Source organism: Triturus cristatus, chromosome 11 (genome assembly GCF_964204655.1).
Source record: "Triturus cristatus chromosome 11, aTriCri1.1, whole genome shotgun sequence".
NCBI lineage: Eukaryota > Metazoa > Chordata > Amphibia > Caudata > Salamandridae > Triturus > Triturus cristatus.
This window is the reverse complement of record NC_140594.1, coordinates 1,142,295,368-1,142,316,475: the sequence shown is the minus strand read 5'-3', so window position 1 is coordinate 1,142,316,475 and position 21,108 is coordinate 1,142,295,368. Positions and strand designations below refer to the sequence as shown.

The following is a 21,108-nucleotide window of genomic DNA, read 5'->3' as shown; positions in this document are numbered from 1 at the left end:
ATCCCCAGTTCTTTACCCTCTGCAAGACAATTTCTACTGCTTTTCATGTTGGTATCCACACCAAATGCACCATTGGAACCGGTGCAAGATTGCCACTGCACTCGGCGTTGTAACATCTGGAACCTAGAGGACACACATCAGAGGGCGTTGGTGGTATAGTGGTGAGCATAGCTGCCTTCCAAGCAGTTGATCCGGGTTCGATTCCCGGCCAACGCAGTGCAAATATTTATATATTCTCCAAGCAGGATATATTTTAATGCAACATGTCACAAAACTGAAATATCAGAAACAGAATAATCAGCCGTTATATAAAAAAATAAACAAACACGTAGGTAGACATCTCGATCGCCTCATCTGCTACATTCATTGTCCCAATATATGCTATTTTCCATAAAGCACTCACCACTCACATGTGCTGATAATAAATATTTTGCTGGGGGCAGGCAATGAAAGGGCTGAGCCCCGACCAGACATTATAACCCCAGCATCCCTATTTTAAAAAGCATTTCTAGGCGATATCTAGCCTCTGAAAATAATAGGCAAGATCCACCGATAAATCTGGCAAAAGTCCCCAAGATTTTGTGCATACTTGTGCTCTCACCTGAATGCAGTGACACCTTGTAACCATCGGATGTAACTGCGGCTCAGAAAAATGTTTTATCAGAGGGCAAGTTGAGAGGACTCCAAGTGGCAGATTTCCACGGAAAGAGCCTCTCGCTGCAGCAGGAAGGTTGGATACTTCAAATTGGCATAGTTTCCTGTCCAGCGTCCTCTCACGTCCCGAACGCTCCCAAACACTCAAAAGCCTCACACCGGGTAAGCCCTCACCGGGTAGATCTCTGGCTCCCAGGTAAAGCCAAATCCTGAGTATGCTAGTGCTAGGATCACAGAGAAAGGACAGGGACAGAGAGCTGCTGTCTTGGTAAAGGCCTGAAACGGCTAATTCCTAAGAGGGTCTGCACTTTCAGTTATGACTGACTGTGAGTGGGGAAGATGAAGATTTTCTGTACCCAGCATACCTTGCGATGTGCTTAGGCAAATGAGGAGAGAGCCTCACCAATCCCTTGCCACTCCGCTGAAAGCTCCTCCTCTGCATAAAGAGAGCACTTTCACAAGGGAGCAGAGTGGCGCAGCGGAAGCGTGCTGGGCCCATAACCCAGAGGTCGATGGATCGAAACCATCCTCTGCTAATATTGCTTGATTTTTCTTCCTAGGACTAATCTGTCATTTCCACCCTGCCAGCAAGGAAAAGCGCAGGCTTGTGCTAGCTATGTGAGAAAAGACTTCTCAACTATCTGTCTCTGCTGTAAATCAAGAGAGTGATCGTCAAAGGATCAACCCTATACTTTGAAAGTAAAGATACCCAATTAGAAGCATAAATGACAGGTGGGACCTTCACACGTTTTTCGGGGCATGCTTTGAATTTCATTCTTCCCTTTTTGTTCTGCTTTTATCAATCTCCTATGCATTTCATGGAATTTACTCCCTTTCTCTTCGCTGCTTTGCTTCCGATGCTGCCCATATGCTCATTTCCACTATTTGTACTGCTGCTTTCCATTTCTTCTCTTCTGCACAGCTTTGTCCTTGGTTTCAATCCCCAGTTCTTTACCCTCTGCAAGACAATTTCTACTGCTTTTCATGTTGGAATCCACACCAAATGCACCATTGGAACGGGTGCAAGATTGCCACTGCACTCGGCGTTGTAACATCTGGAACCTAGAGGACACACATCAGAGGGCGTTGGTGGTATAGTGGTGAGCATAGCTGCCTTCCAAGCAGTTGACCCGGGTTTGATTCCCGGCCAACGCAGTGCAAATATTTATATATTCTCCAAGCAGGATATATTTTAATGCAACATGTCACAAAACTGAAATATCAGAAACAGAATAATCAGCCGTTATATATAAAAAAAAAAAACACGTAGGTAGACATCTCGATCGCCTCATCTGCTACATTCATTGTCCCAATATATGCTATTTTCCATAAAGCACTCACCACTCACATGTGCTGATAATAAATATTTTGCTGGGGGCAGGCAATGAAAGGGCTGAGCCCCGACCAGACATTATAACCCCAGCATCCCTATTTTAAAAAGCATTTCTAGGCGATATCTAGCCTCTGAAAATAATAGGCAAGATCCACCGATAAATCTGGCAAAAGTCCCCAAGATTTTGTGCATACTTGTGCTCTCACCTGAATGCAGCGCCACCTTGTAACCATCGGATGTAACTGCGGCTCAGAAAAATGTTTTATCAGAGGGCAAGTTGAGAGGACTCCAAGTGGCAGATTTCCACGGAAAGAGCCTCTCACTGCAGCAGGAAGGTTGGATACTTTAAATTGGCATAGTTTCCTGTCCAGCGTCCTCTCACGTCCCGAACGCTCCCAAACGCTCAAAAGCCTCACACCGGGCAAGCCCTCACCGGGTAGATCTCTGGCTCCCAGGTAAAGCCAAATCCTGAGTATGCTAGTGCTAGGATCACAGAGAAAGGACAGGGACAGAGAGCTGCTGTCTTGGTAAAGGCCTGAAACGGCTAATTCCTAAGAGGGTCTGCACTTTCAGTTATGACTGACTGTGAGTGGGAAAGATGAAGATTTTCTGTACCCAGCATACCTTGCGATGTGCTTAGGCAAATGAGGAGAGAGCCCCACCAATCCCTTGCCACTCCGCTGAAAGCTCCTCCTCTGCATAAAGACAGCACTTTCACAAGGGAGCAGAGTGGCGCAGCGGAAGCGTGCTGGGCCCATAACCCAGAGGTCGATGGATCGAAACCATCCTCTGCTAATATTGCTTGATTTTTCTTCCTAGGACTAATCTGTCATTTCCACCCTGCCAGCAAGGAAAAGCGCAGGCTTGTGCTAGCTATGTGAGAAAAGACTTCTCAACTATCTGTCTCTGCTGTAAATCAAGAGAGTGATCGTCAAAGGATCAACCCTATACTTTGAAAGTAAAGATACCCAATTAGAAGCATAAATGACAGGTGGGACCTTCACACGTTTTTCGGGGCATGCTTTGAATTTCATTCTTCCCTTTTTGTTCTGCTTTTATCAATCTCCTATGCATTTCATGGAATTTACTCCCTTTCTCTTCGCTGCTTTGCTTCCGATGCTGCCCATATGCTCATTTCCACTATTTGTACTGCTGCTTTCCATTTCTTCTCTTCTGCACAGCTTTGTCCTTGGTTTCAATCCCCAGTTCTTTACCCTCTGCAAGACAATTTCTACTGCTTTTCATGTTGGTATCCACACCAAATGCACCATTGGAACCGGTGCAAGATTGCCACTGCACTCGGCGTTGTAACATCTGGAACCTAGAGGACACACATCAGAGGGCGTTGGTGGTATAGTGGTGAGCATAGCTGCCTTCCAAGCAGTTGACCCAGGTTCGATTCCTGGCCAACGCAGTGCAAATATTTATATATTCTCCAAGCAGGATATATTTTAATGCAACATGTCACAAAACTGAAATATCAGAAACAGAATAATCAGCCGTTATATAAAAAAATAAACAAACACGTAGGTAGACATCTCGATCGCCTCATCTGCTACATTCATTGTCCCAATATATGCTATTTTCCATAAAGCACTCACCACTCACATGTGCTGATAATAAATATTTTGCTGGGGGCAGGCAAGGAAAGGGCTGAGCCCCGACCAGACATTATAACCCCAGCAACCCTATTTTAAAAAGCATTTCTAGGCGATATCTAGCCTCTGAAAATAATAGGCAAGATCCACCGATAAATCTGGCAAAAGTCCCCAAGATTTTGTGCATACTTGTGCTCTCACCTGAATGCAGCGCCACCTTGTAACCATCGGATGTAACTGCGGCTCAGAAAAATGTTTTATCAGAGGGCAAGTTGAGAGGACTCCAAGTGGCAGATTTCCACGGAAAGAGCCTCTCGCTGCAGCAGGAAGGTTGGATACTTCAAATTGGCATAGTTTCCTGTCCAGCGTCCTCTCACGTCCCGAACGCTCCCAAACGCTCAAAAGCCTCCCCTCACCGGGTAGATCTCTAGCTCCCAGGTAAAGCCAAATCCTGAGTATGCTAGTGCTAGGATCACAGAGAAAGGACAGGGACAGAGAGCTGCTGTCTTGGTAAAGGCCTGAAACGGCTAATTCCTAAGAGGGTCTGCACTTTCAGTTATGACTGACTGTGAGTGGGGAAGATGAAGATTTTCTGTACCCAGCATACCTTGCGATGTGCTTAGGCAAATGAGGAGAGAGCCCCTCCAATCCCTTGCCACTCGGCTGAAAGCTCCTCCTCTGCATAAAGAGAGCACTTTCACAAGGGAGCAGAGTGGCGCAGCGGAAGTGTGCTGGGCCCATAACCCAGAGGTCGATGGATCGAAACCATCCTCTGCTAATATTGCTTGATTTTTCTTCCTAGGACTAATCTGTCATTTCCACCCTGCCAGCAAGGAAAAGCGCAGGCTTGTGCTAGCTATGTGAGAAAAGACTTCTCAACTATCTGTCTCTGCTGTAAATCAAGAGAGTGATCGTCAAAGGATCAACCCTATACTTTGAAAGTAAAGATACCCAATTAGAAGCATAAATGACAGGTGGGACCTTCACACGTTTTTCGGGGCATGCTTTGAATTTCATTCTTCCCTTTTTGTTCTGCTTTTATCAATCTCCTATGCATTTCATGGAATTTACTCCCTTTCTCTTCGCTGCTTTGCTTCCGATGCTGCCCATATGCTCATTTCCACTATTTGTACTGCTGCTTTCCATTTCTTCTCTTCTGCACAGCTTTGTCCTTGGTTTCAATCCCCAGTTCTTTACCCTCTGCAAGACAATTTCTACTGCTTTTCATGTTGGTATCCACACCAAATGCACCATTGGAACCGGTGCAAGATTGCCACTGCACTCGGCGTTGTAACATCTGGAACCTAGAGGACACACATCAGAGGGCGTTGGTGGTATAGTGGTGAGCATAGCTGCCTTCCAAGCAGTTGATCCGGGTTCGATTCCCGGCCAACGCAGTGCAAATATTTATATATTCTCCAAGCAGGATATATTTTAATGCAACATGCCACAAAACTGAAATATCAGAAACAGAATAATCAGCCGTTATATAAAAAAATAAACAAACACGTAGGTAGACATCTCGATCGCCTCATCTGCTACATTCATTGTCCCAATATATGCTATTTTCCATAAAGCACTCACCACTCACATGTGCTGATAATAAATATTTTGCTGGGGGCAGGCAATGAAAGGGCTGAGCCCCGACCAGACATTATAACCCCAGCAACCCTATTTTAAAAAGCATTTCTAGGCGATATCTAGCCTCTGAAAATAATAGGCAAGATCCACCGATAAATCTGGCAAAAGTCCCCAAGATTTTGTGCATACTTGTGCTCTCACCTGAATGCAGTGCCACCTTGTAACCATCGGATGTAACTGCGGCTCAGAAAAATGTTTTATCAGAGGGCAAGTTGAGAGGACTCCAAGTGGCAGATTTCCACGGAAAGAGCCTCTCGCTGCAGCAGGAAGGTTGGATACTTCAAATTGGCATAGTTTCCTGTCCAGCGTCCTCTCACGTCCCGAACGCTCCCAAACACTCAAAAGCCTCGCACCGGGCAAGCCCTCACCGTGTAGATCTCTGGCTCCCAGGTAAAGCCAAATCCTGAGTATGCTAGTGCTAGGATCACAGAGAAAGGACAGGGACAGAGAGCTGCTGTCTTGGTAAAGGCCTGAAACGGCTAATTCCTAAGAGGGTCTGCACTTTCAGTTATGACTGACTGTGAGTGGGGAAGATGAAGATTTTCTGTACCCAGCATACCTTGCGATGTGCTTAGGCAAATGAGGAGAGAGCCCCTCCAATCCCTTGCCACTCCGCTGAAAGCTCCTCCTCTGCATAAAGATAGCACTTTCACAAGGGAGCAGAGTGGCGCAGCGGAAGCGTGCTGGGCCCATAACCCAGAGGTCGATGGATCGAAACCATCCTCTGCTAATATTGCTTGATTTTTCTTCCTAGGACTAATCTGTCATTTCCACCCTGCCAGCAAGGAAAAGCGGAGGCTTGTGCTAGCTATGTGAGAAAAGACTTCTCAACTATCTGTCTCTGCTGTAAATCAAGAGAGTGATCGTCAAAGGATCAACCCTATACTTTGAAAGTAAAGATACCCAATTAGAAGCATAAATGACAGGTGGGACCTTCACACGTTTTTCGGGGCATGCTTTGAATTTCATTCTTCCCTTTTTGTTCTGCTTTTATCAATCTCCTATGCATTTCATGGAATTTACTCCCTTTCTCTTCGCTGCTTTGCTTCCGATGCTGCCCATATGCTCATTTCCACTATTTGTACTGCTGCTTTCCATTTCTTCTCTTCTGCACAGCTTTGTCCTTGGTTTCAATCCCCAGTTCTTTACCCTCTGCAAGACAATTTCTACTGCTTTTCATGTTGGTATCCACACCAAATGCACCATTGGAACCGGTGCAAGATTGCCACTGCACTCGGCGTTGTAACATCTGGAACCTAGAGGACACACATCAGAGGGCGTTGGTGGTATAGTGGTGAGCATAGCTGCCTTCCAAGCAGTTGACCCGGGATCGATTCCCGGCCAACGCAGTGCAAATATTTATATATTCTCCAAGCAGGATATATTTTAATGCAACATGTCACAAAACTGAAATATCAGAAACAGAATAATCAGCCGTTATATAAAAAAATAAACAAACACGTAGGTAGACATCTCGATCGCCTCATCTGCTACATTCATTGTCCCAATATATGCTATTTTCCATAAAGCACTCACCACTCACATGTGCTGATAATAAATATTTTGCTGGGGGCAGGCAATGAAAGGGCTGAGCCCCGACCAGACATTATAACCCCAGCAACCCTATTTTAAAAAGCATTTCTAGGCGATATCTAGCCTCTGAAAATAATAGGCAAGATCCACCGATAAATCTGGCAAAAGTCCCCAAGATTTTGTGCATACTTGTGCTCTCACCTGAATGCAGTGCCACCTTGTAACCATCGGATGTAACTGCGGCTCAGAAAAATGTTTTATCAGAGGGCAAGTTGAGAGGACTCCAAGTGGCAGATTTCCACGGAAAGAGCCTCTCACTGCAGCAGGAAGGTTGGATACTTTAAATTGGCATAGTTTCCTGTCCAGCGTCCTCTCACGTCCCGAACGCTCCCAAACGCTCAAAAGCCTCACACCGGGCAAGCCCTCACCGGGTAGATCTCTGGCTCCCAGGTAAAGCCAAATCCTGAGTATGCTAGTGCTAGGATCACAGAGAAAGGACAGGGACAGAGAGCTGCTGTCTTGGTAAAGGCCTGAAACGGCTAATTCCTAAGAGGGTCTGCACTTTCAGTTATGACTGACTGTGAGTGGGGAAGATGAAGATTTTCTGTACCCAGCATACCTTGCGATGTGCTTAGGCAAATGAGGAGAGAGCCCCACCAATCCCTTGCCACTCCGCTGAAAGCTCCTCCTCTGCATAAAGAGAGCACTTTCACAAGGGAGCAGAGTGGCGCAGCGGAAGCGTGCTGGGCCCATAACCCAGAGGTCGATGGATCGAAACCATCCTCTGCTAATATTGCTTGATTTTTCATCCTAGGACTAATCTGTCATTTCCACCCTGCCAGCAAGGAAAAGCGCAGGCTTGTGCTAGCTATGTGAGAAAAGACTTCTCAACTATCTGTCTCTGCTGTAAATCAAGAGAGTGATCGTCAAAGGATCAACCCTATACTTTGAAAGTAAAGATACCCAATTAGAAGCATAAATGACAGATGGGACCTTCACACGTTTTTCGGGGCATGCTTTGAATTTCATTCTTCCCTTTTTGTTCTGCTTTTATCAATCTCCTATGCATTTCATGGAATTTACTCCCTTTCTCTTCGCTGCTTTGCTTCCGATGCTGCCCATATGCTCATTTCCACTATTTGTACTGCTGCTTTCCATTTCTTCTCTTCTGCACAGCTTTGTCCTTGGTTTCAATCCCCAGTTCTTTACCCTCTGCAAGACAATTTCTACTGCTTTTCATGTTGGTATCCACACCAAATGCACCATTGGAACCGGTGCAAGATTGCCACTGCACTCGGCGTTGTAACATCTGGAACCTAGAGGACACACATCAGAGGGCGTTGGTGGTATAGTGGTGAGCATAGCTGCCTTCCAAGCAGTTGACCCGGGTTCGATTCCTGGCCAACGCAGTGCAAATATTTATATATTCTCCAAGCAGGATATATTTTAATGCAACATGTCACAAAACTGAAATATCAGAAACAGAATAATCAGCCGTTATATAAAAAAATAAACAAACACGTAGGTAGACATCTCGATCGCCTCATCTGCTACATTCATTATCCCAATATATGCTATTTTCCATAATGCACTCACCACTCACATGTGCTGATAATAAATATTTTGCTGGGGGCAGACAATGAAAGGGCTGAGCCCCGACCAGACATTATAACCCCAGCAACCCTATTTTAAAAAGCATTTCTAGGCGATATCTAGCCTCTGAAAATAATAGGCAAGATCCACCGATAAATCTGGCAAAAGTCCCCAAGATTTTGTGCATACTTGTGCTCTCACCTGAATGCAGCGCCACCTTGTAACCATCGGATGTAACTGCGGCTCAGAAAAATGTTTTATCAGAGGGCAAGTTGAGAGGACTCCAAGTGGCAGATTTCCACGGAAAGAGCCTCTCGCTGCAGCAGGAAGGTTGGATACTTCAAATTGGCATAGTTTCCTGTCCAGCGTCCTCTCACGTCCTGAACGCTCCCAAACACTCAAAAGCCTCGCCCTCACCGGGTAGATCTCTGGCTCCCAGGTAAAGCCAAATCCTGAGTATGCTAGTGCTAGGATCACAGAGAAAGGACAGGGACAGAGAGCTGCTGTCTTGGTAAAGGCCTGAAACGGCTAATTCCTAAGAGGGTCTGCACTTTCAGTTATGACTGACTGTGAGTGGGGAAGATGAAGATTTTCTGTACCCAGCATACCTTGCGATGTGCTTAGGCAAATGAGGAGAGAGCCCCACCAATCCCTTGCCACTCCGCTGAAAGCTCCTCCTCTGCATAAAGAGAGCACTTTCACAAGGGAGCAGAGTGGCGCAGCGGAAGCGTGCTGGGCCCATAACCCAGAGGTCGATGGATCGAAACCATCCTCTGCTAATATTGCTTGATTTTTCTTCCTAGGACTAATCTGTCATTTCCACCCTGCCAGCAAGGAAAAGCGCAGGCTTGTGCTAGCTATGTGAGAAAAGACTTCTCAACTATCTGTCTCTGCTGTAAATCAAGAGAGTGATCGTCAAAGGATCAACCCTATACTTTGAAAGTAAAGATACCCAATTAGAAGCATAAATGACAGGTGGGACCTTCACACGTTTTTCGGGGCATGCTTTGAATTTCATTCTTCCCTTTTTGTTCTGCTTTTATCAATCTCCTATGCATTTCATGGAATTTACTCCCTTTCTCTTCGCTGCTTTGCTTCCGATGCTGCCCATATGCTCATTTCCACTATTTGTACTGCTGCTTTCCATTTCTTCTCTTCTGCACAAGTTTGTCCTTGGTTTCAATCCCCAGTTCTTTACCCTCTGCAAGACAATTTCTACTGCTTTTCATGTTGGTATCCACACCAAATGCACCATTGGAACCGGTGCAAGATTGCCACTGCACTCGGCGTTGTAACATCTGGAAGCTAGAGAACACACATCAGAAGGCGTTGGTGGTATAGTGGTGAGCATAGCTGCCTTCCAAGCAGTTGACCCGTGTTCGATTCCCGGCCAACGCAGTGCAAATATTTATATATTCTCCAAGCAGGATATATTTTAATGCAACATGTCACAAAACTGAAATATCAGAAACAGAATAATCAGCCGTTATATAAAAAAACAAACAAACACGTAGGTAGACATCTCGATCGCCTCATCTGCTACATTCATTGTCCCAATATATGCTATTTTCCATAAAGCACTCACCACTCACATGTGCTGATAATAAATATTTTGCTGGGGGCAGGCAATGAAAGGGCTGAGCCCCGACCAGACATTATAACCCCAGCAACCCTATTTTAAAAAGCATTTCTAGGCGATATCTAGCCTCTGAAAATAATAGGCAAGATCCACCGATAAATCTGGCAAAAGTCCCCAAGATTTTGTGCATACTTGTGCTCTCACCTGAATGCAGCGCCACCTTGTAACCATCGGATGTAACTGCGGCTCAGAAAAATGTTTTATCAGAGGGCAAGTTGAGAGGACTCCAAGTGGCAGATTTCCACGGAAAGAGCCTCTCGCTGCAGCAGGAAGGTTGGATACTTCAAATTGGCATAGTTTCCTGTCCAGCGTCCTCTCACGTCCCGAACGCTCCCAAACACTCAAAAGCCTCACACCGGGTAAGCCCTCACCGGGTAGATCTCTGGCTCCCAGGTAAAGCCAAATCCTGAGTATGCTAGTGCTAGGATCACAGAGAAAGGACAGGGACAGAGAGCTGCTGTCTTGGTAAAGGCCTGAAACGGCTAATTCCTAAGAGGGTCTGCACTTTCAGTTATGACTGACTGTGAGTGGGGAAGATGAAGATTTTCTGTACCCAGCATACCTTGCGATGTGCTTAGGCAAATGAGGAGAGAGCCCCACCAATCCCTTGCCACTCCGCTGAAAGCTCCTCCTCTGCATAAAGAGAGCACTTTCACAAGGGAGCAGAGTGGCGCAGCGGAAGCGTGCTGGGCCCATAACCCAGAGGTCGATGGATCGAAACCATCCTCTGCTAATATTGCTTGCTTTTTCTTCCTAGGACTAATCTGTCATTTCCACCCTGCCAGCAAGGAAAAGCGCAGGCTTGTGCTAGCTATGTGAGAAAAGACTTCTCAACTATCTGTCTCTGCTGTAAATCAAGAGAGTGATCGTCAAAGGATCAACCCTATACTTTGAAAGTAAAGATACCCAATTAGAAGCATAAATGACAGGTGGGACCTTCACACGTTTTTCGGGGCATGCTTTGAATTTCATTCTTCCCTTTTTGTTCTGCTTTTATCAATCTCCTATGCATTTCATGGAATTTACTCCCTTTCTCTTCGCTGCTTTGCTTCCGATGCTGCCCATATGCTCATTTCCACTATTTGTACTGCTGCTTTCCATTTCTTCTCTTCTGCACAGCTTTGTCCTTGGTTTCAATCCCCAGTTCTTTACCCTCTGCAAGACAATTTCTACTGCTTTTCATGTTGGTATCCACACCAAATGCACCATTGGAACCGGTGCAAGATTGCCACTGCACTCGGCGTTGTAACATCTGGAACCTAGAGGACACACATCAGAGGGCGTTGGTGGTATAGTGGTGAGCATAGCTGCCTTCCAAGCAGTTGACCCGGGTTCGATTCCCGGCCAACGCAGTGCAAATATTTATATATTCTCCAAGCAGGATATATTTTAATGCAACATGTCACAAAACTGAAATATCAGAAACAGAATAATCAGCCGTTATATAAAAAAATAAACAAACACGTAGGTAGACATCTCGATCGCCTCATCTGCTACATTCATTGTCCCAATATATGCTATTTTCCATAAAGCACTCACCACTCACATGTGCTGATAATAAATATTTTGCTGGGGGCAGGCAAGGAAAGGGCTGAGCCCCGACCAGACATTATAACCCCAGCAACCCTATTTTAAAAAGCATTTCTAGGCGATATCTAGCCTCTGAAAATAATAGGCAAGATCCACCGATAAATCTGGCAAAAGTCCCCAAGATTTTGTGCATACTTGTGCTCTCACCTGAATGCAGCGCCACCTTGTAACCATCGGATGTAACTGCGGCTCAGAAAAATGTTTTATCAGAGGGCAAGTTGAGAGGACTCCAAGTGGCAGATTTCCACGGAAAGAGCCTCTCGCTGCAGCAGGAAGGTTGGATACTTCAAATTGGCATAGTTTCCTGTCCAGCGTCCTCTCACGTCCCGAACGCTCCCAAACGCTCAAAAGCCTCCCCTCACCGGGTAGATCTCTAGCTCCCAGGTAAAGCCAAATCCTGAGTATGCTAGTGCTAGGATCACAGAGAAAGGACAGGGACAGAGAGCTGCTGTCTTGGTAAAGGCCTGAAACGGCTAATTCCTAAGAGGGTCTGCACTTTCAGTTATGACTGACTGTGAGTGGGGAAGATGAAGATTTTCTGTACCCAGCATACCTTGCGATGTGCTTAGGCAAATGAGGAGAGAGCCCCTCCAATCCCTTGCCACTCGGCTGAAAGCTCCTCCTCTGCATAAAGAGAGCACTTTCACAAGGGAGCAGAGTGGCGCAGCGGAAGTGTGCTGGGCCCATAACCCAGAGGTCGATGGATCGAAACCATCCTCTGCTAATATTGCTTGATTTTTCTTCCTAGGACTAATCTGTCATTTCCACCCTGCCAGCAAGGAAAAGCGCAGGCTTGTGCTAGCTATGTGAGAAAAGACTTCTCAACTATCTGTCTCTGCTGTAAATCAAGAGAGTGATCGTCAAAGGATCAACCCTATACTTTGAAAGTAAAGATACCCAATTAGAAGCATAAATGACAGGTGGGACCTTCACACGTTTTTCGGGGCATGCTTTGAATTTCATTCTTCCCTTTTTGTTCTGCTTTTATCAATCTCCTATGCATTTCATGGAATTTACTCCCTTTCTCTTCGCTGCTTTGCTTCCGATGCTGCCCATATGCTCATTTCCACTATTTGTACTGCTGCTTTCCATTTCTTCTCTTCTGCACAGCTTTGTCCTTGGTTTCAATCCCCAGTTCTTTACCCTCTGCAAGACAATTTCTACTGCTTTTCATGTTGGTATCCACACCAAATGCACCATTGGAACCGGTGCAAGATTGCCACTGCACTCGGCGTTGTAACATCTGGAACCTAGAGGACACACATCAGAGGGCGTTGGTGGTATAGTGGTGAGCATAGCTGCCTTCCAAGCAGTTGATCCGGGTTCGATTCCCGGCCAACGCAGTGCAAATATTTATATATTCTCCAAGCAGGATATATTTTAATGCAACATGCCACAAAACTGAAATATCAGAAACAGAATAATCAGCCGTTATATAAAAAAATAAACAAACACGTAGGTAGACATCTCGATCGCCTCATCTGCTACATTCATTGTCCCAATATATGCTATTTTCCATAAAGCACTCACCACTCACATGTGCTGATAATAAATATTTTGCTGGGGGCAGGCAATGAAAGGGCTGAGCCCCGACCAGACATTATAACCCCAGCAACCCTATTTTAAAAAGCATTTCTAGGCGATATCTAGCCTCTGAAAATAATAGGCAAGATCCACCGATAAATCTGGCAAAAGTCCCCAAGATTTTGTGCATACTTGTGCTCTCACCTGAATGCAGTGCCACCTTGTAACCATCGGATGTAACTGCGGCTCAGAAAAATGTTTTATCAGAGGGCAAGTTGAGAGGACTCCAAGTGGCAGATTTCCACGGAAAGAGCCTCTCGCTGCAGCAGGAAGGTTGGATACTTCAAATTGGCATAGTTTCCTGTCCAGCGTCCTCTCACGTCCCGAACGCTCCCAAACACTCAAAAGCCTCGCACCCGGCAAGCCCTCACCGTGTAGATCTCTGGCTCCCAGGTAAAGCCAAATCCTGAGTATGCTAGTGCTAGGATCACAGAGAAAGGACAGGGACAGAGAGCTGCTGTCTTGGTAAAGGCCTGAAACGGCTAATTCCTAAGAGGGTCTGCACTTTCAGTTATGACTGACTGTGAGTGGGGAAGATGAAGATTTTCTGTACCCAGCATACCTTGCGATGTGCTTAGGCAAATGAGGAGAGAGCCCCTCCAATCCCTTGCCACTCCGCTGAAAGCTCCTCCTCTGCATAAAGAGAGCACTTTCACAAGGGAGCAGAGTGGTGCAGCGGAAGCGTGCTGGGCCCATAACCCAGAGGTCGATGGATCGAAACCATCCTCTGCTAATATTGCTTGATTTTTCTTCCTAGGACTAATCTGTCATTTCCACCCTGCCAGCAAGGAAAAGCGGAGGCTTGTGCTAGCTATGTGAGAAAAGACTTCTCAACTATCTGTCTCTGCTGTAAATCAAGAGAGTGATCGTCAAAGGATCAACCCTATACTTTGAAAGTAAAGATACCCAATTAGAAGCATAAATGACAGGTGGGACCTTCACACGTTTTTCGGGGCATGCTTTGAATTTCATTCTTCCCTTTTTGTTCTGCTTTTATCAATCTCCTATGCATTTCATGGAATTTACTCCCTTTCTCTTCGCTGCTTTGCTTCCGATGCTGCCCATATGCTCATTTCCACTATTTGTACTGCTGCTTTCCATTTCTTCTCTTCTGCACAGCTTTGTCCTTGGTTTCAATCCCCAGTTCTTTACCCTCTGCAAGACAATTTCTACTGCTTTTCATGTTGGTATCCACACCAAATGCACCATTGGAACCGGTGCAAGATTGCCACTGCACTCGGCGTTGTAACATCTGGAACCTAGAGGACACACATCAGAGGGCGTTGGTGGTATAGTGGTGAGCATAGCTGCCTTCCAAGCAGTTGACCCGGGATCGATTCCCGGCCAACGCAGTGCAAATATTTATATATTCTCCAAGCAGGATATATTTTAATGCAACATGTCACAAAACTGAAATATCAGAAACAGAATAATCAGCCGTTATATAAAAAAATAAACAAACACGTAGGTAGACATCTCGATCGCCTCATCTGCTACATTCATTGTCCCAATATATGCTATTTTCCATAAAGCACTCACCACTCACATGTGCTGATAATAAATATTTTGCTGGGGGCAGGCAATGAAAGGGCTGAGCCCCGACCAGACATTATAACCCCAGCAACCCTATTTTAAAAAGCATTTCTAGGCGATATCTAGCCTCTGAAAATAATAGGCAAGATCCACCGATAAATCTGGCAAAAGTCCCCAAGATTTTGTGCATACTTGTGCTCTCACCTGAATGCAGTGCCACCTTGTAACCATCGGATGTAACTGCGGCTCAGAAAAATGTTTTATCAGAGGGCAAGTTGAGAGGACTCCAAGTGGCAGATTTCCACGGAAAGAGCCTCTCACTGCAGCAGGAAGGTTGGATACTTTAAATTGGCATAGTTTCCTGTCCAGCGTCCTCTCACGTCCCGAACGCTCCCAAACGCTCAAAAGCCTCACACCGGGCAAGCCCTCACCGGGTAGATCTCTGGCTCCCAGGTAAAGCCAAATCCTGAGTATGCTAGTGCTAGGATCACAGAGAAAGGACAGGGACAGAGAGCTGCTGTCTTGGTAAAGGCCTGAAACGGCTAATTCCTAAGAGGGTCTGCACTTTCAGTTATGACTGACTGTGAGTGGGGAAGATGAAGATTTTCTGTACCCAGCATACCTTGCGATGTGCTTAGGCAAATGAGGAGAGAGCCCCACCAATCCCTTGCCACTCCGCTGAAAGCTCCTCCTCTGCATAAAGAGAGCACTTTCACAAGGGAGCAGAGTGGCGCAGCGGAAGCGTGCTGGGCCCATAACCCAGAGGTCGATGGATCGAAACCATCCTCTGCTAATATTGCTTGATTTTTCATCCTAGGACTAATCTGTCATTTCCACCCTGCCAGCAAGGAAAAGCGCAGGCTTGTGCTAGCTATGTGAGAAAAGACTTCTCAACTATCTGTCTCTGCTGTAAATCAAGAGAGTGATCGTCAAAGGATCAACCCTATACTTTGAAAGTAAAGGTACCCAATTAGAAGCATAAATGACAGGTGGGACCTTCACACGTTTTTCGGGGCATGCTTTGAATTTCATTCTTCCCTTTTTGTTCTGCTTTTATCAATCTCCTATGCATTTCATGGAATTTACTCCCTTTCTCTTCGCTGCTTTGCTTCCGATGCTGCCCATATGCTCATTTCCACTATTTGTACTGCTGCTTTCCATTTCTTCTCTTCTGCACAGCTTTGTCCTTGGTTTCAATCCCCAGTTCTTTACCCTCTGCAAGACAATTTCTACTGCTTTTCATGTTGGTATCCACACCAAATGCACCATTGGAACCGGTGCAAGATTGCCACTGCACTCGGCGTTGTAACATCTGGAACCTAGAGGACACACATCAGAGGGCGTTGGTGGTATAGTGGTGAGCATAGCTGCCTTCCAAGCAGTTGACCCGGGTTCGATTCCTGGCCAACGCAGTGCAAATATTTATATATTCTCCAAGCAGGATATATTTTAATGCAACATGTCACAAAACTGAAATATCAGAAACAGAATAATCAGCCGTTATATAAAAAAATAAACAAACACGTAGGTAGACATCTCGATCGCCTCATCTGCTACATTCATTGTCCCAATATATGCTATTTTCCATAAAGCACTCACCACTCACATGTGCTGATAATAAATATTTTGCTGGGGGCAGGCAAGGAAAGGGCTGAGCCCCGACCAGACATTATAACCCCAGCAACCCTATTTTAAAAAGCATTTCTAGGCGATATCTAGCCTCTGAAAATAATAGGCAAGATCCACCGATAAATCTGGCAAAAGTCCCCAAGATTTTGTGCATACTTGTGCTCTCACCTGAATGCAGCGCCACCTTGTAACCATCGGATGTAACTGCGGCTCAGAAAAATGTTTTATCAGAGGGCAAGTTGAGAGGACTCCAAGTGGCAGATTTCCACGGAAAGAGCCTCTCGCTGCAGCAGGAAGGTTGGATACTTCAAATTGGCATAGTTTCCTGTCCAGCGTCCTCTCACGTCCCGAACGCTCCCAAACACTCAAAAGCCTCACACCGGGTAAGCCCTCACCGGGTAGATCTCTGGCTCCCAGGTAAAGCCAAATCCTGAGTATGCTAGTGCTAGGATCACAGAGAAAGGACAGGGACAGAGAGCTGCTGTCTTGGTAAAGGCCTGAAACGGCTAATTCCTAAGAGGGTCTGCACTTTCAGTTATGACTGACTGTGAGTGGGGAAGATGAAGATTTTCTGTACCCAGCATACCTTGCGATGTGCTTAGGCAAATGAGGAGAGAGCCCCTCCAATCCCTTGCCACTCCGCTGAAAGCTCCTCCTCTGCATAAAGAGAGCACTTTCACAAGGGAGCAGAGTGGCGCAGCGGAAGCGTGCTGGGCCCATAACCCAGAGGTCGATGGATCGAAACCATCCTCTGCTAATATTGCTTGATTTTTCTTCCTAGGACTAATCTGTCATTTCCACCCTGCCAGCAAGGAAAAGCGGAGGCTTGTGCTAGCTATGTGAGAAAAGACTTCTCAACTATCTGTCTCTGCTGTAAATCAAGAGAGTGATCGTCAAAGGATCAACCCTATACTTTGAAAGTAAAGATACCCAATTAGAAGCATAAATGACAGGTGGGACCTTCACACGTTTTTCGGGGCATGCTTTGAATTTCATTCTTCCCTTTTTGTTCTGCTTTTATCAATCTCCTATGCATTTCATGGAATTTACTCCCTTTCTCTTCGCTGCTTTGCTTCCGATGCTGCCCATATGCTCATTTCCACTATTTGTACTGCTGCTTTCCATTTCTTCTCTTCTGCACAGCTTTGTCCTTGGTTTCAATCCCCAGTTCTTTACCCTCTGCAAGACAATTTCTACTGCTTTTCATGTTGGTATCCACACCAAATGCACCATTGGAACCGGTGCAAGATTGCCACTGCACTCGGCGTTGTAACATCTGGAACCTAGAGGACACACATCAGAGGGCGTTGGTGGTATAGTGGTGAGCATAGCTGCCTTCCAAGCAGTTGACCCGGGTTCGATTCCCGGCCAACGCAGTGCAAATATTTATATATTCTCCAAGCAGGATATATTTTAATGCAACATGTCACAAAACTGAAATATCAGAAACAGAATAATCAGCCGTTATATAAAAAAATAAACAAACACGTAGGTAGACATCTCGATCGCCTCATCTGCTACATTCATTGTCCCAATATATGCTATTTTCCATAAAGCACTCACCACTCACATGTGCTGATAATAAATATTTTGCTGGGGGCAGGCAATGAAAGGGCTGAGCCCCGACCAGACATTATAACCCCAGCATCCCTATTTTAAAAAGCATTTCTAGGCGATATCTAGCCTCTGAAAATAATAGGCAAGATCCACCGATAAATCTGGCAAAAGTCCCCAAGATTTTGTGCATACTTGTGCTCTCACCTGAATGCAGTGACACCTTGTAACCATCGGATGTAACTGCGGCTCAGAAAAATGTTTTATCAGAGGGCAAGTTGAGAGGACTCCAAGTGGCAGATTTCCACGGAAAGAGCCTCTCGCTGCAGCAGGAAGGTTGGATACTTCAAATTGGCATAGTTTCCTGTCCAGCGTCCTCTCACGTCCCGAACGCTCCCAAACACTCAAAAGCCTCACACCGGGTAAGCCCTCACCGGGTAGATCTCTGGCTCCCAGGTAAAGCCAAATCCTGAGTATGCTAGTGCTAGGATCACAGAGAAAGGACAGGGACAGAGAGCTGCTGTCTTGGTAAAGGCCTGAAACGGCTAATTCCTAAGAGGGTCTGCACTTTCAGTTATGACTGACTGTGAGTGGGGAAGATGAAGATTTTCTGTACCCAGCATACCTTGCGATGTGCTTAGGCAAATGAGGAGAGAGCCTCACCAATCCCTTGCCACTCCGCTGAAAGCTCCTCCTCTGCATAAAGAGAGCACTTTCACAAGGGAGCAGAGTGGCGCAGCGGAAGCGTGCTGGGCCCATAACCCAGAGGTCGATGGATCGAAACCATCCTCTGCTAATATTGCTTGATTTTTCTTCCTAGGACTAATCTGTCATTTCCACCCTGCCAGCAAGGAAAAGCGCAGGCTTGTGCTAGCTATGTGAGAAAAGACTTCTCAACTATCTGTCTCTGCTGTAAATCAAGAGAGTGATCGTCAAAGGATCAACCCTATACTTTGAAAGTAAAGATACCCAATTAGAAGCATAAATGACAGGTGGGACCTTCACACGTTTTTCGGGGCATGCTTTGAATTTCATTCTTCCCTTTTTGTTCTGCTTTTATCAATCTCCTATGCATTTCATGGAATTTACTCCCTTTCTCTTCGCTGCTTTGCTTCCGATGCTGCCCATATGCTCATTTCCACTATTTGTACTGCTGCTTTCCATTTCTTCTCTTCTGCACAGCTTTGTCCTTGGTTTCAATCCCCAGTTCTTTACCCTCTGCAAGACAATTTCTACTGCTTTTCATGTTGGAATCCACACCAAATGCACCATTGGAACGGGTGCAAGATTGCCACTGCACTCGGCGTTGTAACATCTGGAACCTAGAGGACACACATCAGAGGGCGTTGGTGGTATAGTGGTGAGCATAGCTGCCTTCCAAGCAGTTGACCCGGGTTTGATTCCCGGCCAACGCAGTGCAAATATTTATATATTCTCCAAGCAGGATATATTTTAATGCAACATGTCACAAAACTGAAATATCAGAAACAGAATAATCAGCCGTTATATATAAAAAAAAAAAACACGTAGGTAGACATCTCGATCGCCTCATCTGCTACATTCATTGTCCCAATATATGCTATTTTCCATAAAGCACTCACCACTCACATGTGCTGATAATAAATATTTTGCTGGGGGCAGGCAATGAAAGGGCTGAGCCCCGACCAGACATTATAACCCCAGCATCCCTATTTTAAAAAGCATTTCTAGGCGATATCTAGCCTCTGAAAATAATAGGCAAGATCCACCGATAAATCTGGCAAAAGTCCCCAAGATTTTGTGCATACTTGTGCTCTCACCTGAATGCAGCGCCACCTTGTAACCATCGGATGTAACTGCGGCTCAGAAAAATGTTTTATCAGAGGGCAAGTTGAGAGGACTCCAAGTGGCAGATTTCCACGGAAAGAGCCTCTCACTGCAGCAGGAAGGTTGGATACTTTAAATTGGCATAGTTTCCTGTCCAGCGTCCTCTCACGTCCCGAACGCTCCCAAACGCTCAAAAGCCTCACACCGGGCAAGCCCTCACCGGGTAGATCTCTGGCTCCCAGGTAAAGCCAAATCCTGAGTATGCTAGTGCTAGGATCACAGAGAAAGGACAGGGACAGAGAGCTGCTGTCTTGGTAAAGGCCTGAAACGGCTAATTCCTAAGAGGGTCTGCACTTTCAGTTATGACTGACTGTGAGTGGGAAAGATGAAGATTTTCTGTACCCAGCATACCTTGCGATGTGCTTAGGCAAATGAGGAGAGAGCCCCACCAATCCCTTGCCACTCCGCTGAAAGCTCCTCCTCTGCATAAAGACAGCACTTTCACAAGGGAGCAGAGTGGCGCAGCGGAAGCGTGCTGGGCCCATAACCCAGAGGTCGATGGATCGAAACCATCCTCTGCTAATATTGCTTGATTTTTCTTCCTAGGACTAATCTGTCATTTCCACCCTGCCAGCAAGGAAAAGCGCAGGCTTGTGCTAGCTATGTGAGAAAAGACTTCTCAACTATCTGTCTCTGCTGTAAATCAAGAGAGTGATCGTCAAAGGATCAACCCTATACTTTGAAAGTAAAGATACCCAATTAGAAGCATAAATGACAGGTGGGACCTTCACACGTTTTTCGGGGCATGCTTTGAATTTCATTCTTCCCTTTTTGTTCTGCTTTTATCAATCTCCTATGCATTTCATGGAATTTACTCCCTTTCTCTTCGCTGCTTTGCTTCCGATGCTGCCCATATGCTCATTTCCACTATTTGTACTGCTGCTTTCCATTTCTTCTCTTCTGCACAGCTTTGTCCTTGGTTTCAATCCCCAGTTCTTTACCCTCTGCAAGACAATTTCTACTGCTTTTCATGTTGGTATCCACACCAAATGCACCATTGGAACCGGTGCAAGATTGCCACTGCACTCGGCGTTGTAACATCTGGAACCTAGAGGACACACATCAGAGGGCGTTGGTGGTATAGTGGTGAGCATAGCTGCCTTCCAAGCAGTTGACCCAGGTTCGATTCCTGGCCAACGCAGTGCAAATATTTATATATTCTCCAAGCAGGATATATTTTAATGCAACATGTCACAAAACTGAAATATCAGAAACAGAATAATCAGCCGTTATATAAAAAAATAAACAAACACGTAGGTAGACATCTCGATCGCCTCATCTGCTACATTCATTGTCCCAATATATGCTATTTTCCATAAAGCACTCACCACTCACATGTGCTGATAATAAATATTTTGCTG

General features: G+C 45.7%; 9 non-coding genes across 9 annotated transcripts; all 9 read left to right on the top strand.

Annotated features, from left to right (window-relative positions):
- Positions 1-144: 144 nt before the first annotated feature.
- On the top strand, positions 145-216 carry TRNAG-UCC (transfer RNA glycine (anticodon UCC)). Its single transcript has one exon. It is a non-coding gene; the product is annotated as a tRNA-Gly (tRNA).
- A 3,113-nt stretch (positions 217-3,329) lies between these two features.
- On the top strand, positions 3,330-3,401 carry TRNAG-UCC (transfer RNA glycine (anticodon UCC)). Its single transcript has one exon. It is a non-coding gene; the product is annotated as a tRNA-Gly (tRNA).
- Positions 3,402-4,910: 1,509 nt separating this feature from the next.
- Positions 4,911-4,982, top strand: TRNAG-UCC (transfer RNA glycine (anticodon UCC)). Its single transcript has one exon. It is a non-coding gene; the product is annotated as a tRNA-Gly (tRNA).
- Positions 4,983-6,503: 1,521 nt separating this feature from the next.
- TRNAG-UCC (transfer RNA glycine (anticodon UCC)) lies at positions 6,504-6,575 on the top strand. The gene has a single exon. It is a non-coding gene; the product is annotated as a tRNA-Gly (tRNA).
- A 4,696-nt stretch (positions 6,576-11,271) lies between these two features.
- TRNAG-UCC (transfer RNA glycine (anticodon UCC)) lies at positions 11,272-11,343 on the top strand. Its single transcript has one exon. It is a non-coding gene; the product is annotated as a tRNA-Gly (tRNA).
- A 1,509-nt stretch (positions 11,344-12,852) lies between these two features.
- Positions 12,853-12,924, top strand: TRNAG-UCC (transfer RNA glycine (anticodon UCC)). Its single transcript has one exon. It is a non-coding gene; the product is annotated as a tRNA-Gly (tRNA).
- A 1,521-nt stretch (positions 12,925-14,445) lies between these two features.
- TRNAG-UCC (transfer RNA glycine (anticodon UCC)) lies at positions 14,446-14,517 on the top strand. Its single transcript has one exon. It is a non-coding gene; the product is annotated as a tRNA-Gly (tRNA).
- A 3,114-nt stretch (positions 14,518-17,631) lies between these two features.
- On the top strand, positions 17,632-17,703 carry TRNAG-UCC (transfer RNA glycine (anticodon UCC)). Its single transcript has one exon. It is a non-coding gene; the product is annotated as a tRNA-Gly (tRNA).
- A 3,113-nt stretch (positions 17,704-20,816) lies between these two features.
- TRNAG-UCC (transfer RNA glycine (anticodon UCC)) lies at positions 20,817-20,888 on the top strand. The gene has a single exon. It is a non-coding gene; the product is annotated as a tRNA-Gly (tRNA).
- The last annotated feature ends 220 nt before the right edge of the window (positions 20,889-21,108 follow it).